At 35.9% G+C, this 16,982-nt stretch overlaps 2 long non-coding RNA genes across 5 annotated transcripts in view; one reads left to right on the top strand and one right to left on the bottom strand.

Annotated features, from left to right (window-relative positions):
* Positions 1-16,982, bottom strand: part of LOC146596584 (uncharacterized) — a 54,353-nt gene that overhangs the window by 24,439 nt on the left and 12,932 nt on the right. For all 4 annotated transcript variants that reach the window (XR_014895619.1, XR_014895617.1, XR_014895620.1 and 1 more), the window contains one exon: positions 11,070-11,228. This is a non-coding gene — a long non-coding RNA (uncharacterized LOC146596584). The remainder of the gene's footprint in view (positions 1-11,069; positions 11,229-16,982) is intronic.
* Positions 7,858-16,982, top strand: part of LOC146596585 (uncharacterized) — a 14,631-nt gene continuing 5,506 nt past the window's right edge. Inside the window, exons 1-2 of the long non-coding RNA XR_014895621.1 lie at positions 7,858-8,030; positions 13,857-13,948. This is a non-coding gene — a long non-coding RNA (uncharacterized LOC146596585). The remainder of the gene's footprint in view (positions 8,031-13,856; positions 13,949-16,982) is intronic.

The following is a 16,982-nucleotide window of genomic DNA, read 5'->3' on the forward strand; positions in this document are numbered from 1 at the left end:
GGAAATGAATGATCACACAGTAGCTGCTTACAGAATTGCATATGGAGCTTTAGAGCTGTCTAAATCTAGTATAATTTTTTAAAGTACTACATGGAAAGCAAAATGGAGAAAATGGCTGAATAAAGCTGTTCTGTTTTTCCACCAGGTGGGACACTCTTGAAGAAGGAATGTCAGGGCACGTGTGCTGGTGTAAGGCGATCGGACTGCTGCCTCTTTGTGCCCCCCGCCACTTCCTGCAAGCGGATCTCTAGTCAGTAGGCTTCTCCGTCGTCCTTTGTGGTCTGCACTGGTGGCTTCTCTGCATGTATCCTGTAAGATTTGTTTTCCAGGATAAGGGGATGATATTTCACTTGTAGGATGCATATGAGATCAGAAGGGCTTAGAAGCAAGTGAAATGGGAGGAGGGTGTGTACCTAGCCAAGAGTCACTTCTAGCATGTGTTTTTGAAAGTATATRTATGTATCTTGCAAGAACGGGAATAAGGTGTCCGGAGGACTTCTGTGGATCATCATGGTTGTCTTGTCAGTTGTCCTAATCTACTCACACTTTATTAAAATTGGATAAACTGCATGTTTATATGGATGTGCAAACCAAAAGCACATCAGTGCTAGACAAACGTGCAAGAACAGGAGAGTCAAAATGGTTAATTTTTTCCCCACACGTTTCTGAAGAAGCCCCTTTGTTTAATATCCACTGGATGTTGTGAAGAAAGATACATATGAAAATACAAAAAATAATGTAGAATTTTAATATTTAATGGAGGATCATGACTGAAGCTCAGTAAATACCAAAAAAAATTAAAAAGAGCGATATGTGGATAGTCTTATTAACCTTAACTCTTTCAGTTCTTGTATCCCACTTAATAAAGAATATTTAGATGGCTGAGCTGTTATTCTCCATGATATTGCTGAAGCCAAAAGTGACCTGAATATATCTGCATGCAAGTATTCTCATCAGGATGTAGGTACGTAAGTATTCTCACCAGAGTGAGTAGTAGCCATATTGGAAGTTTAAATTTTGGAACATGAAGAAAGCAGAGAAAATCATGCATAGCTTAGGTAACCGCTGTCTGAAGGATGATTGCCTGCCATCGATAATAAATAATCCAAAGGTTAAAACAAGCTCATGCAAATGATTAGGTGAGCAGCTGTGCAAAATACATGAAAGAATAAAAGAAAAAGTCATTAATGATCATTTTAAAAGAGGCTAGTGGTATCAAATTAAGTATTCATTGTGAATTGGTTCCTTAACTGTAGTCATGACATATATTTTCTATCTGTATTACCCTACCATCAGATTAGGTCACTGGCGTTTTTGTTAAGATTAAGATAGCAAACATTGCTACCTTTTTTTTCTGGAATGATGTAATGCGTGAAAGGCAAAATAAGGCTTTTTCTGTGTCTTTTTAGGTCAACAAGTTCAATCAAAAACTTTCATAGTTCGTGTCTGGAGGCTGGTTTGCCTAAAATACTAAAGCAGAAGGGCAGTAATGAGAGAAAATGTTCACATTTTCCCTCCTTTTCTGTAAGATAGACTTGCATATATGTGGTCTTTTAGAATTTCTCCTACTACAAGTTTGTATTTATAAAACCAAACATAGGCGGTTGGATTCAAGCTGTGTTTTATCTGAATCCTCAATTGTTATATGTTAGTAGACTTTCCCCTTTTGAACTGTCTCTTATTGTCATTTAAAACCGTGCTATTCTTGTAATGACTTTTTGCAAATGTAAAATCTTGTTTGAGTAAAAATTTCCTTAAAATGTTATATAAAACAGTATGCATGTTTCACTTTTTTCCAGTTCTGAATCGCACAGTTTTCATCCATTTTAGTGCAAGTTTCATTCATAAGAGGTATGAAATAATTGTATTTCTTTTAAATCTTCACATACAAGAACTGGCTTTCAGAACTGCTCACATGACTGATATCCTCATAACCATCCACCCTGAACTACACTCAACTTTTCTAAATGAGATTTTATTGGAACTGATTATGATTAAATAAATGGGTGACTTCACTAATGTATAATACACTTTTCAATTATAGAGTGTGTATGATAATTTACATTTCTTGTTTGATAGTATGATATTTATGTGACACATTCTAGATGAGATCTGCTGCTGTTTATATAATGGCCTTACTTTTCTCTTAAATGAAATCTGCTTTCCAACTCCTTCTATATCCTTTAATATCTTGAATAAACCAAGACATTAAAACTCCACTTAGTTTATCATTCAGTTGAGTGAGCCAGTGGCTAAATTCTAATCCCAAACTTTTTTGCCCAGAGGAGCACAGTTCTGTTTTCAGCTTAACATATGTACGTAATGTAGATTGGAATAGGAATTGTCCCCAGTTACGTGACTGCAGAATTGAGCAACCATTATCAAATTCACAGCTGAGAGAGTGATAAAGAAATAATGGCATTTGATAAAGAAATAATGATTTTATCTTTTTTTTCCAGTAAATCTTATTTGTGCTTCTTGGCTTAACAGTTTTCTTTACATTTAAAGGTAGAGTATTGAATTTTGTAGGATGCACAGCAGATTTTTATATATGCAGAAATTAAAGCATCTTCCCAGGCAGAAGACCTGTGCATGGCAAGAAAGAAAAGGTATCTCTTAAGACATGTCTTTCCCGTACCTTTTTTTTTTTTTTTTTAATAATAGCCTAGATATCTTTTCATCTCATGTCAGCACCAGAGAGCAGTGTTCCATTGGAAAAGAGAATCTGTCTATCATATGTCATTACAGTGTATCATTAAACAACTTATAAATTCCTTTGGATAAGAAAAGAAAGCTCAGATGAAAATCGTGTTTCATGTCTGCAAGCTCTAGTAATTCAAGAATTTTGAGAACACTCATGTTAAATGGCTTATTTTCAAAGTGAGCAAGAAACTGGAGGAATAAATTTTCCTAAGTTAGCCTAAGTCATTCATTCTTGGCACAATCTCACTGGGGTTAGAATGAGGCTGGCCCTGGGTTAACTGGTAGTGGCATTTTAATGTGGAGTGGACATTGAAATTTGGAGGGTCAGGAGTTTGTTACTAAAACATAATTCTAAGTACTGCTTCCATAAAACATGTTTTATAACATAATCATTTATTCCACTTAATATTTTTGTTGTGCAGAAATTTCTGCCATAGGTTTGTACCTTGTAAAAACAAGAGCTGATGAGCAACTTGCATGGCCTTTGTCAAGTTACTGAGTTATACCCGATTGCAGCCTACTGTTTTATTTGGATGGTATTTCTAAGCTATTGATAGATATATTGATGATACTGGCAGATGAATAAACTGGCAGTTTTAGACTGAAGTTAGCAATTATTTTCCTTATGTGAAATTCACTTTTTCCACTACATTCCACCATAAAAGGTTTATTAGCTCAAGAATTCACCATAATTAGTTTTAATTAAGATCTCTGTGTCATAATTTTTGTGAAGGAGGGGGGAATAAGTTAGATAGTTGGAGGCCTTCTATGCATCTAACTGGCACAGTGTATTTAGAATGGGCGTTATCCCCCTTCCCTGTCTGAAAGGTCCCAAAAGTGTGAGGGAAAGGCAGAGAGCCAAAGGACTGTCCTTGTCTTAACTGTGCTGAAACACACACGAGAGCTACACACTTGCCAGTTCCTGAGGTTTTTTCACAGTGGGATTTGAGAAGGGAAGAGGGAGTCTACAAAATTTGGCTGAGCTACAAGGGAGGGAGAATTGAGGGGATAACTGTGCTACGAAATGTTGTTGCAGGGGTAATCTCTATCTGAACGCTGGTGGCTTTGGGCAGTTCCCTGCAGCCTGGTGACAAGCTCTGTGCCTTCTAGTTTCTCTAACTGGCAGAGAGGAAAGGCATGAACATGTCTCTGTGATAACAAGGCTTTTAAGTAAGATGCTGTGTCTATAGAGAAATGTCATGCAGCACATGTCAGTAAGGAGGAAAAAAGTTTCTGGAGCAGTGTGGAGGCCATGCCATTATGCTGGCAAATCACCTTAAGATCAAGGAATGTCTTACAGAAAGAAGGAACTCCAAGCTCCTCTGGTATGATGGATGAATGTTGCCCTTCAGAGATTTTTTTTTTTTTTTTTTTTTTTTAATAAACAAACTAGGCTGTGGTTTGAAAAGCCCTAAAGGAAGAAGCTTACAGAGAAGCCTGAATCTCATCTTTGGTCTCTTGTTGCTAGGAAAATCAAGTTCCAGAAAAGCTACCCAGTCTCTCATGCATGCTGCAGTTTGAACAGTTAGAAATGGCAGCTCAGGATCATGCAAGTATTTTCACCTGGATTAACCTAAATTCCTGTGAAGGTATTTGAAAGTATGGAACAATGTGAATAACCTGCCCAAGTATACTATGCAATGGACTGAATTGTATGTCCTTTGTAATTAAATTGTGTACTATACTATACTGAAACATACAGTTATCTGTATTAAGAAATAAAGTATTGTTAAAAGACAGCCAAAATGTCAAAGGTGTACGGAACAAAAAGGTTTGGGCACGAATTTATATTCCACAAAAGACTGTTCATTTTCTTGGAGCGTTGAACAGCAGTGCTTCAGAGTATGGACGGGCCCTCGTGTCCACTGCATTCACTATGCTTACAGTTTGCCTTATTATACTTAGAGTTTCTATCTTGACAATGATATAGAGTCATAGAATCATAGGATAACGCAAGCTGGAAGGGTTGTCTGGAGGTCTCTAGTGTACTCTCCTGACCAAAGTAGGGTCAGCCACTAGAATCAGACCAGGTTACCCAGGGCTTTGCCCAGTTGGGTCTTGAAAACTTCCAAGGAATTTCCTGAATCTTCTTTTCCCACCCTTTGATGCTTTTCTATTATTGCTTATTTTTTCTCTAACCTATGATGTTTTATTTGTGTGTATTAGGGATCATCTATGCTGAACCATGAAACCCGGAGGAAGCAGGCCCAGGCACTTGCAGTGTGGGGTAACTGTACCTGTGCATGCTGTTGCACTTAAGATCTGTGACCTGAATCTTTTTTTTTCCCCTGTCTTGCTTTCTGCCTGTCTGTCTATCTCTCTCTAAGCAAGTTCATTGCCTATTAGTGGCAAACTACTGTAGAAAAATGGACCATAAACTGAAACCCATATGAGACAAAACAGCTATATGAATCTTAAAAATATAATTCTCTACTTTAACAAGACACCATTTCCTATTTAAGTTGCAACCTGTTCTGATTATTTAAGACAGATTTCAGTGTGCATTTTCCGTGTGTCTCAGTAACCAGGAGTGTGTTTGTTCCAAAATCATCCATTATAGCTAAACATGAAAGCATGTGTATTTGATATATATTGAGCTTGGACTTCTTGTACTGAAATAAAATAGAAATAATCACAAGAAGTAAACAGTGAAATAACTATAAAGCTGATGCAAGTATGAGGAATGCTGAGTTCACAGAATACATTATTAACCGAGTATTAGTACATATATTCGTTGGGACACATAGGCAATTGTATACATACTAAATAATTCTGAGTTTAGGATAGAGCACAAAATAATTCAGCATATTTCAGGCTAGATGGTATGACCTGTTTTGTTTTCTTTTAAAATCATGATTCATTCATGAATCAGTGAGTATCTGTTCTTAGATTTTAGCAATCTATTAAAAAGCATTTAGGAAAAATTATTCTAAATGGAGGATTACTGATGACCTGTTGTTGTCATTCTCTTCTAAATTGCTGTATGTATATATGTGTGTGTGTGTGTATGTGTGTGTGTATAGATGTATAAAAATATATATGTATGTATGTATGTTTGTTTTTAAGGGAAGGATGAAGCCTTTCCTGTCCTTTTACGTTTCCTTTCACAAAATTCAAAGTGCAGTTGTTTTGCCTCATGGACGTTTTAGTTTTGTTCTTGTTGTTCAAAGGATAGTTGCTTCTCCATAAAAATAACATCTTTTGTAGCCTATGTAAGTTACACTCTGTAAGTACTTTCCAAGGAACAATCAAAAAGAAATCTGCTTCAAACTGCAATTCTTGCATTCAGGCATGATCACGCAAACAGCCAAGTAGAATTTATTTAACCTTCAGCCAGCTACTCAACCACGTTGAAATTATAGATAGCACATCAGTAATGATCAAGATGAAGAGGCTAAATGAGGAGGTGCTTTTCTTTTTCTTCCTCTTATTTATTTATTTTTTATGAGAGAGACATTGAGCTGATAACAAGACTTGAAATGCCATGTCAGCTCAGCTAACATGGTCAAGGAGCTCAGCTGTAGAAGGGAAATAAAACTGTTAAGTTATGACTGCCCTCCAATCAGTCACAGGGGTAATGATGTTTGGCTTTAGTCAGGTTATATGTCAGTAAATATACATCTCTCAGACAGCCTCTAAGAGAGCTTTAAGCTCATGCTTACTGTTTTATACAGATAGGGGTCGGATGCTGATATATAGTGGTCATAGGCCACTGAAATAAATTTCTCAACATTCAGCAGGTAAAGTTAATCTCAATAGAGGAGGATATGAGTGTAGTTTTGATAGAACATTCATTTTATTGACAGTGATAGGGCATTTTTTTTCTCTGTTAGGTGTTGTGCAAATCACTCAAATGCAGGGTTTTTCCTCTGCCTTGCTTCTAAATTTATTACTACCTGAAGAGAGAAAATTATATCTAGTCTTTAGAACATAGCCACAGCAAGCTCAAAATTCAAATTCTCACTTAAAAAAAAAAAATCTGGGCCTATACGCTGCATTTTGTTCATCTGCCCTGCTCACAGGAGCACGAGTGAGATTCAAAGGTGAGAAAACCTTAGAATTCCAAATTCTTCCAAACATGGGAAATCCTAAATGTCATCTATTTCTCATTTGAGTGATTGTGTGAACTCTGTATCAGGAGTTAAGAACTGAGGCAAGACCATATCAAAATAGACTCTCTAGATTTATAGCACTATGAATGAAATTCTTATTGTAGATTTAGCAAAGTATTATTTTATCACAATTTTTTCATAATATTATTTTAAATTTCCACKTAAGCTTACTACTAAGGAATTCTGATCTATTTCCAAATACTAGATTGCAGCTTCCCTTCCATAGATTGGCATTAGTAATTAAATTCCACTAAGTCGTTCAACAACATTTGAGAGTTAAGCTGCACTACCCTATTCAGCTCTTTTTAATAACATACATTTGGTCGTTACAAAAAACAGAAGGGCAGAAGGTCCCATTATGCAGGTCTCTGCTCTTACTRATAGCTAGTATTACCATTCCACAGAGTAAGAAAGTATAGAAATACGTCTTGCGCTGTCCAGGATTGCAGGTGAAAATTGTTCATGAACAGTAGATTGTATATCATACTTCAATGTTAAGCTTGTTTTGTTTCTTCAAAAAAATTATCATAGCCTATAGTATGGCAGAGTGACTTTTTTCTTTGTAAGTCTTTAGTCTATGTACTGGGTAATTTGGCAAAAAGATCTGATTATTACTAAATATATAAGTGCTCATTTGAACAAAAGTAACCCAAAAGACTCTTAAAAACACTACCTTCAGCTGAACTGTGCTGAAAGCATAAAACATGCAACCTAGTATCTATAAAAAGCCTTAGCTCAGGATTATACTAGCAAGCCCAGGACAGATACAGGGAGGAGAAGCCTGGATCTCAGCCTAGTGAGGAAGGAGCCACCTATAAGAATGAATATGCAGCTCCCAGGAAAACAGCAGCACCAAACAAGGTTGGTCTGTATCTTAATGAACTGCTTCCAGTGCAGACCTCCTTGAACTTAAACTGGAGAAATAACTTGCTCAGTTCACAGCTGCTGAAAGCTGGTCTGTCCTAATACACTTCCTCGGGCTATTTATGAAGACTGGTGTAAGGTATCAGCTAACACTTGATTTACTGCTTTTAGTGGTAACAAAGGTCCTTCTGTTGGACAAACTGTGGCTGAGCAGAGGCCCTGAAAGCAACTATCTGTCCATCAGRCCAGAATCCATGCAGGAAGGCGCTCTCCTGGACTTTATAACTGGAAGAGTGTTCCTGATGAACAGTCCTTTGACAATAATAAGAAACAAAGCCTCAAGCGATCCAGGTAAGACCAAGTTCACTGACAGTGAAAGCATGGTGCAAGCACTGTTTTTAGGACTGATAAAAGTTCACAAAGTGTATGTATAAGTCATTTGCTGAGAATTTAACTTAATGTGATGCTGAATTTAGTCTTCATTATACTTCTGGATGCTGTGATTATCATCATACATATACCAGCCACAGTGTTTAATTAAATAAATAAATGTTAACCTGTTCATTTTTATGACTTAAATTCTGGATTGCTTCTCTGAGAGCCCTGGCCTGCTGTCCATGCTCCAGTTGATTTCACTGGAAGACAGCTTTCACAGTGCTGCCTTTTCTTAAGCTTTCTGGCTCTTTTGTTCTAACACCTGAAAGCTGCCTGCCTAAAGTCCTCAGTAGAAGATATACAAGATGGGTACAGAATGAGTAAAAAAAACTGGTAGGCAGAGGAAACAGGCTACTGCTCTTTGAGTTTTACCATGTCTTTATACATGTATTTCCAGTGGGGGAGTCCATTGGAATCTGGCCTAAAATTCCATTAAGTAAAAACTGCAGTTTTTCCATGCACAAAAATGTCTTGGATTATTTGTCTTTTAAATACATGCCAGAATTCCTTGAAGTTGCTTCAAACAGTTCTGCTAATAACCTTGGCTGTTTCCTATGGCCAAGTCCTTGGATCTTTTTGCAATTTTCTGCAACTGAACAAGGATGAAGTGATGGTAACAGTACCTGCAAAGTCCTCCAGTGACTAAAAATGGTCCTGACTTGATAGAAAGATGCATCACTAATGTGTGCATGCCTTTGTGTCTTCAAGCATAACTATAATTGCACTGAAATGGTTATGTAAAATGAAAGCAGTTCACAGAATTTCATGAAGAATAATTATCTGCCTTTTTCTTTGTTGTCTTCCTTTTATGTCATATAGGTTGAACTAAAATTGTTGTATTCTATTAGCTTTGGACTGTTTTAAAGTGGATTAACAAATCTAGCTGCATGATCAGTCAGGAAAATTGATACGAGAGGCACTTAAAGTGGAGGACTAGTGACAATGTCCACTACTTTCTCCTAATTTAAATTGAATGAAAATATCCTGTTCTTCAATTATAAACTAGGCAAGGTAAGAGGCATTAGACCCACATCCATCTGATTTCCACTAAGGAAAAACACAGTGAATCAAAGATTTAAGGAAGTTATCACTTTGGTATAGCAGTAGACACTAAGCTATTCATGTATTGATGAACATCTGTGACTTGTGAGTTAATGGTGTATTTACTGCTCCTTAAATAGCTTGTTACTCCCTTGTTGCTTTTTTTAAAATGGCCTTTAAAATAGAAGCCATCACCGTTAGTCAGCTATATTTTAAAATGTAGATGGTGAACATACTGGTTTTCTGAAGACGTGCTTCCCTTACACATCTAATTATCAATTTCAAATACCAAATAACAGATTCTGAATCACATTAAGATGTTTTTATTAACTTTTAAAGAAAATATATTTACATCTCAGGCAAAATTATAGTTTTTCAATAGTTCATGAAACATATTTCATGTACTTTGTCATATACAGTAGTACTGACAGATGAAAAAATGATTATTACCTCTACAGAAGAAAGTTTCCCATCTTATTAATAGTAAAGAAAGTTTCCCATTTTATTAATGATGTTTGAAAATAATATTCTGTATTGGATGTACAAAGATAATTTTTTATTTGTGATGTAATTTGTAGATATAGTACACAAAATAGACATTAGGCTCTGATAAATGCTCTGTCACTGTTTTCTCCACTAGTAAAGAAGAAATGGCATTTTTTCAAAAGCATTCCTATTAGTACTACTTAACAATTTTGGATTTTTTTTTTCTGTTGGAAACTCTGACCTTTGTGGGAGGTTGGAGAATATTTATTCTGAAAAGTATGAAAAGACATATTTCTTCCCTAATGAATTTTTTATTAAGACTATGTTTCAAGTTGGTATATAATGTTTTGATTTCRTCTTTATTTTTAAATTGCTTCTTTTGATAACTGCCAATATGGTTTTGAAATAGATATTCTAATAGTAGCATACAAATTGAATGAACTGAATAGCTTCCAACTAGCCTGACTACCCCAGGAAACATGTACTATAGTTTCTGGATCTTGTATCTTACCTTTTTAGGAACAGGAGGCTCAGGTACGCCAAAAGTAGTCTTAGAACCTCAGTCTCCCATTCATCTTACTAAGGACAAAATTTGGAATCTCCCCCATACACTGCTCTRTATTTCCTCTGCTCCTTCACTCTACATTTGTGTAATTCACCACCTCAGCCCAGTCTGGAGAGGGGGAGGAAGATTATTGTTTCCAGGAATTGATTCCAGGAATGCTTGCACCATGGTTCCCAGGTCTGGGAAAACTTCTGCCTGCCTTTTTCATGGAGGGACTTCAGTAGTGACAGTGGTCATTAAAGGAAATGATCTTTCTATTTCCTGTTTCCAGTGATGGTTGTGACCGGCTGTGCTCCTGTTTATATGTTTCACACACTTTATGAATCTGTTACCTGTATGACTGCTACAGGAAGAAAGAAGGAGAAGCAGTGGCCCATGCTGCTGCTGCTAACAGCTTCCATTCCCAATACAGCTTTGGGATTGACCCCCCCTACCACCACCATTGTCACCTTAGCCAGATGTCCCATAAAGAAGACAAAGAGTAAAGGAAGATGTCCTTGTTCCCTGCCTCTTTCCACCAGCAGGCTGTTCTCTCTTCCAAAAGAGCCCCCTAAAAATTGCAAAATTGTATCTTTGAGTGCCAAGGACTTGACAGTGTGTTTCTTCAGGAGCTGAGTCATATTTTCAAGGTGAAAGCACTCACTCAATAAATTCCTGCAGGAAATGTGCGCAATACAAACAGTGAAGCCAGCTTTCACCAACTCATAAAAATTTCTTCCAGGAAGACAATCTTGAAACAGAGGTGATTACTCAGGTCAGACTAGAACACCTAATGCTCCTCTGGGTGTTTGTAGATAGTCTTATCCTAAACCCTAATAAAAACATGCACCCTAGGATCAGACCGAGAACATAAAAACCTTTACCTTTTTTAGTAGCTTGGATTCTTGTGCATATCCCAGTATGAATAGACGCTTTGATACCAGTCTTGACCCGGGGGCCAGAAAAGGGAGTGTCAGGTGACTGTGGACAGTATCAGGGAGATTACAGACATACAACTTCTGGAGGGTGTCCTTCATTTAAATCTGCAATGAAAACAAAGTGAACTGCTGAAGAACATTTGTGCTTTTTACTTTTACATTCTTTGGGCTCACTAGCGACTCTTTCTTTCAAGAGCTGTCACCTGGTATCCTCACTTCCTGGCTGGACCACCAGCACTTGAAATAGCCTGTTGTAGCTGCCCTCTGAGAGCTGTAGCTGGCCTGCATGTAACACTATGGTTTCAATAAAAATAAATTAATGTTTCCTAATGGAATAATACTTCTGAAAACTTACGGCAGCAGCTCTAATGCTGCAATAGCCTAGCACCATTCTCTCCCTTGAGTCAGTTATTGACTTAATTAGAAGAAAAGTCAGCCTAATACCGAGCAGTTTTGGAAATCCCAGCCTAATTGCATAACTATAGGCTCTGCTATTTTTATTACAGGCAATTCCCTTTAATGTAATGTGCCTTTATTTGCTAGGGTTTTGATTTAATGTTGATAAAACATTGGTTTGAGTCTATAAATGCATGACCACATTTTTTTTTTTTTATTAATTTCTTGATGGAATTTCTGTATGGCATTACTATTTTCTGTAGTGTTATGAAATAAATATGAGGAACCAATGTTTTCTCATAGATATCAGGATACTAAAACAAAATTCTCTCAAGTCTGATAAACTTACTGTCAGGTAGCATTTATACAAGTAAGTGTTCAACAAGCACACTTTTTTAAACAAGATTATTAATTGGACAGTTTTTAAGAATTTTTAGAACTGTGCTACATGCATCTTTCTATCGGATATTTTTTTCCACCCATTATATAATTAAGAGGCTCTTGAAAGTTAAAGAACTAGGCTATTTAGATGATACCGATTTRTAAAACCAAGATGGCTGGATTTGCTTCGCATTTCAGAGCATGAGAAACATTCAGACAAAAAACTTTCTTAAGTTTAAAATCAGTTTGTTTTTGACAAAATAYGTCAGAGACTATTTAATCTATCTTCTATAGCATTTTCATTTTTAAGATTTAGAGTTGGGCGCAGAGACTGTAATTTTCATAGTACAGCTGTTATTTTCACTAAATGCTGATCCCAGTCCTAAGAGAAAATGATTATATCATCATTATAAACGTAGCAGGTTTTACCTTTTAAATYTGCCAGAAGAATTTTTATGAGTCTCTGAAATGTTGAAGAAGCTTTTTTAGCTTAGATGGCATTAACTAGTCTATATTCACTACAAAAGGATTTTTAATTTCATTTTCTAATGACGAATTTCTATTCAGAGGATGCTCTAATGCTCTGGGCTTGTATAGCACTTTTAAAGCGAAGTTTTTAAGATTTCACATATAATGAATGATGTCTGGTAAGCTTTTTGATGCAACTGTCATCTCATATGAAACAACTCCACCTGTTACCTGGAAACCCATAGTAAAATGAACTCCTTTATATATAAAACTGAGTATGAACTGAGAGTCTATGTCTTTCTGGACTATAAATAGGTGTGAAATTATTCAGGTGCTTTCCATATCATCATTATACATTAACTTTCACCTAGTAAGACCTATTTCAGGAAAGCACTTACATATTTCAAGCTACTGAATTCAATAAGCACATGATTAAGAGCTTTCCTGAAGAGTGACCCTAATTATTATTCTTATGATTTAAATAAGGTCTATTATATCTGCACGCCTACTTAACTTTGGGAACAAAGATTCAGCTTTTCAAATTACCATGTTAGAGGTTCATATTTTCCTCATTTGATATACTAAGTTACCTTCAAGTAAGGAGGAGCATTACCAACAGGACACTGTTTTTGAGCAGTTTGTCAGAAACTAGTGTGTTTTCCTTTCTCTTTCCCTCCTGGTCAGGTATAAAAAGTATTAAGTTAAAGGGTTCTGAATTTGCTATTTCAAGCATACACATTTTACTCAGCCAGTTTGACTGTTCTTGTATTTAATATTTGATCAGTGTCTGGAAAGACTTTTGTCTGAAGGGAACATATGATCAGTAATGACTTTGATATTTTTTGTCTTGCTGAAAGTTGGTTGTCTTTAGCAAGGCTTTTAAGATTGTGAAATTGCTTCTGTGTTCTGCACTAGTGTAACTTGTATTGCAATTTAACATCTTTAAATCCATGCAATGCATTCCTAAGATTAATGTATTCTTTTCTTTGTATTTTTATATACAGCTCCCCTCAAAACTCACTTTCCAGCTCTTTAAAAATTCTTATTTTCTTTCCTATTTTTGTCTCTGTTGATTTAAAAAAACTCATTAAAACAATTCTGACAAAAAAAATGGTCTCATTTAGGGGTTGTCTCTAAAAGARAGAAAAAAGGAAGCTCTTGCTGGTTTATATTGATTTAGTAAAAAGCAAATAAATGCTTCTTTAATGTGAGCATGGATCAATATAAAATTTTTTAAACTTATTCAACTTATTCCCATAAAGGAAACACTGTTCTTGTATAGGGCACATTTTAGACTACCGTACACGGCATATATGCCAGGAGTTTTGGCTGGCAGAGTAACATCAGAAAAAAACAAATCACACCCTTTCTGTTTCTAGATTGGTGCAACTGTTAAGTATTGATTTTTATTTCCTTCCTTGATTGTTCTTTTGTACAACATGATATATAGAAAATCACTGAAATAATATTTTGCTTTGTATCTTCCAGATTATTTTAAAGAAGCAAAGAAATACCTTTCCAGCTGTTTTTCTTACAATATGGTCTATTCCAATGCAAAGAGGTCACCAAGAACTACTAATGTAAGTAATTGTTTAATGTTTCATAATAAGCCAGCCAAGAAATACACTGCTTTCCAGAAAATGCAAGGCAAGTAGTAAATTTCTAGGTTTACCTAAGTGAGCTGGTAGTACAGGTTCAAGCCTATGGCAAAAATGATAAATTCAGCATTTCACTGAGGCTGATAAATGAGTTCTCAGCAATACCTATGTATGGAGTTTTGGAATAAGCTTTTTCTACCTAGGTCATATCTTTCAATATATTTTTGACACTTACAAGTCAAAGTATCTTTTTTTCTGATTTTTCTTAACAGTGCTTAGCAACCTGCTTTCTACCTGCTTATTTTCACGAGGGAAAAATAGATGACAGTTCATTAATGCATATCCAGAATTCAGCCATCCTTTAAACATTGATTTTTTAAAAAAAATATTTATTTATTTATTAGCATTGGCACAATGAAGGCTGGCTTGCTCCCAAGCTTAGAAGGTACTCTAGTAGGAAAGGAACTTGGTAAAAGTCTTCATAGTATATATTTCTAAACACTTAACAGAAAAGACTTTATTAGCTGGTTAATATAGACGATAATCAAATCAGAGTTGACTAGAGGCAGGGCAGATTTTTGCAAATCTGTCCATTTCAAATGCAGCTAGATGGTATACAAAGTTATCCTGTAAGTGTGAAGATGGTAAGCTTCAGCATTAGAAGTACATATTTTAGTAAGTACAAGTGTAATGGGACTGGTTTTAAATATTAAGCATTCAGTGCAATGAATACTCTTGGCCAGTTACTGCTGAATAATGCAGTATGAAGAATGGTAGTTTATTCTTTTCAGTAAGCACTTCCTAAGTTACCTTTGCAAGGCAAAGGACTAGAATACACTGTGTTTCAAAGTGAAATTTATGATTTTACTTTTAATGTGTAGTGCCCTCAAATTCAGGGTCCTGTGGCCATTGTCACAGATTTTGCACTAAAGAAAACGTTATTTAAAGCTTTCAGACTAAAAAGATCTCATAGTGCATTGAAAAACACATCTAGAGATAAGCTGCAGTCTTTAATCATGTAGGCATCATTGTGCAGAGAGGTGATCTTGTGGAATTTAGTGGAATACTCTCATGAGTACTGGTTTCTGGAACTGATCTCCATTTTTCTTGCACTTGGTTGATGAAACATAGAGGTATTTTTATTAATTAAGATGAATTATTCTGATATTTTCCATAGGCAAAGTTTCTGAAGACAGCCCTAGCATTATTTTCTGAGATATTTGTCTTGCTGTATAAAAGGTGTTTCATCACTGTCAGAAAAGCTCCCTGTGTGGGTCCCAGTGAAGCCTCACAAGCATTTAAATCCCATTAGTAACTCCCCTACTGGAGGGAAGTTGATTTAATTGGGAGTCAACATGTTTTAATCCTCACTACAGATTTTTTTTTTTTTTTTTTTTTTAATATCCACTCTGGACCTGAGTATGATTAACAGGAAAATCTCTCTACAGCACTACAAGGAATAATTAAGCTGTAAATTTAGTCTTTGTTTGCCAAACGAAAACAATATTTTTTACCACAGGCTACCCCCCCAACATTATCTGTCTAGATAAATATAATTAAGTAATGGATGATGGTTTGTTAGCATTTTATTACATGTGTTTGCAAGGGCATTAAGAATAATCATAAAATGCACAACAAATACTGTAAGTATTGAGATTTCAGCAGTGGAAAACGTGACTTTTTCAAATCAGATGGGCCAGTGACAAGTATTCTTACAAATTAACTATTACTCTATGCAGAACAGGAATTGAGATACTTCTGTCTCAGCTGATTTACATACGCTAATTGCTATCTCCTATTAAACACTGAGTGGTCACCTGCTCAATAAAATTAATAAATTAATATTTTTAGAGAGCAATTATTCACAGAGAGCAGGAAACAATAACTTTAGACTTGATTTTAGCCAATTCTGAATTATTTTTTTCATTTAGGAAGCCATTTGTTTGTTCACTATTCAAACAAAATGATATAGTAAAGCTCTATAAAMTTTGCAAGCTTTTGTATGAGTATGTATGTTTGTGTATATAATGATGAAAGTTTCATGCAGACATGAATGGGAATATGTAACTAGTTCTGCATTTTAAGTCACGTGATCAAAATGGCTCTACTAAAGTGACTCATTTATCTGTCTGGAAAATAATTATGTTTATATTTTGCTGCTCAACCTTTAAAGCAGGTTGAATTCCCCATATGCAAGACCTACAGGAATGATCCATATTTATGGCTAATGCAGTTCAAAGGAAAATCTGAGCTAGCATTTGTAAAATTCCTTGCAGCTGAACCTCCCCCAAAAGCCACTGAAGAGCTTAGTTCACTAACATATGGCTCATCTGTGCCTTAATCAACGCACAGCTGACAGACAGAGGACAATGTTACAGGCACAATATGCCTTGCCAGCCTGTGGCAAAGGAAAGCCACAGACTTCACTGAAAACCAAGACTGGATATGCTCAGTCATAGCACAACTGACATAACCTGATTTATAGCAAAATCAGAGCTAAATATACATGACTGTACTGGCCTTGATGCAACAAGGTATTCAGCCAGCAAGACTGAAGCGTAGGAATAGCCCGCCTGCTTCAGACTGGACTACTTGCTTAAACATTACACTCCATTGGGGCCTTTATATGAGACTATTTGGGGTCATATTTACGGAATGAATGTTCACATTTACTAGTGAGCGACAGCTGCAAAAAAAGGTCAAGCTTAAAGCACGATAACTGGCAGACATTCTGATTTGCTCAGCTTTTTTGCTTTTTCCTATGTTTGGTAAAAGCAATTCAAGTTGAGGACAGAGAACCCTACAGATGTGAGAGCAACTGCTGGTACATGCTGGGAAAACCACATCAGAATTCCATATTCTGCTTCAATCAGAGTGCACAGGGATTGTTTTAGGAACAAGGAGTACCTTAATTTTACAAACTCAATTCTATTTCTGGCTTCTGCATGTAACAAGATACAATTTCTTTTTAGCTATAATGATACTTGTCCTTAAAGAATTTTCTTTAAAAAAAAAA

Source organism: Rhea americana, unplaced genomic scaffold, assembly GCF_003343005.1.
Source record: "Rhea americana isolate MKP2758 unplaced genomic scaffold, rheAme1 scaffold_2, whole genome shotgun sequence".
NCBI classification, from domain to species: domain Eukaryota; kingdom Metazoa; phylum Chordata; class Aves; order Rheiformes; family Rheidae; genus Rhea; species Rhea americana.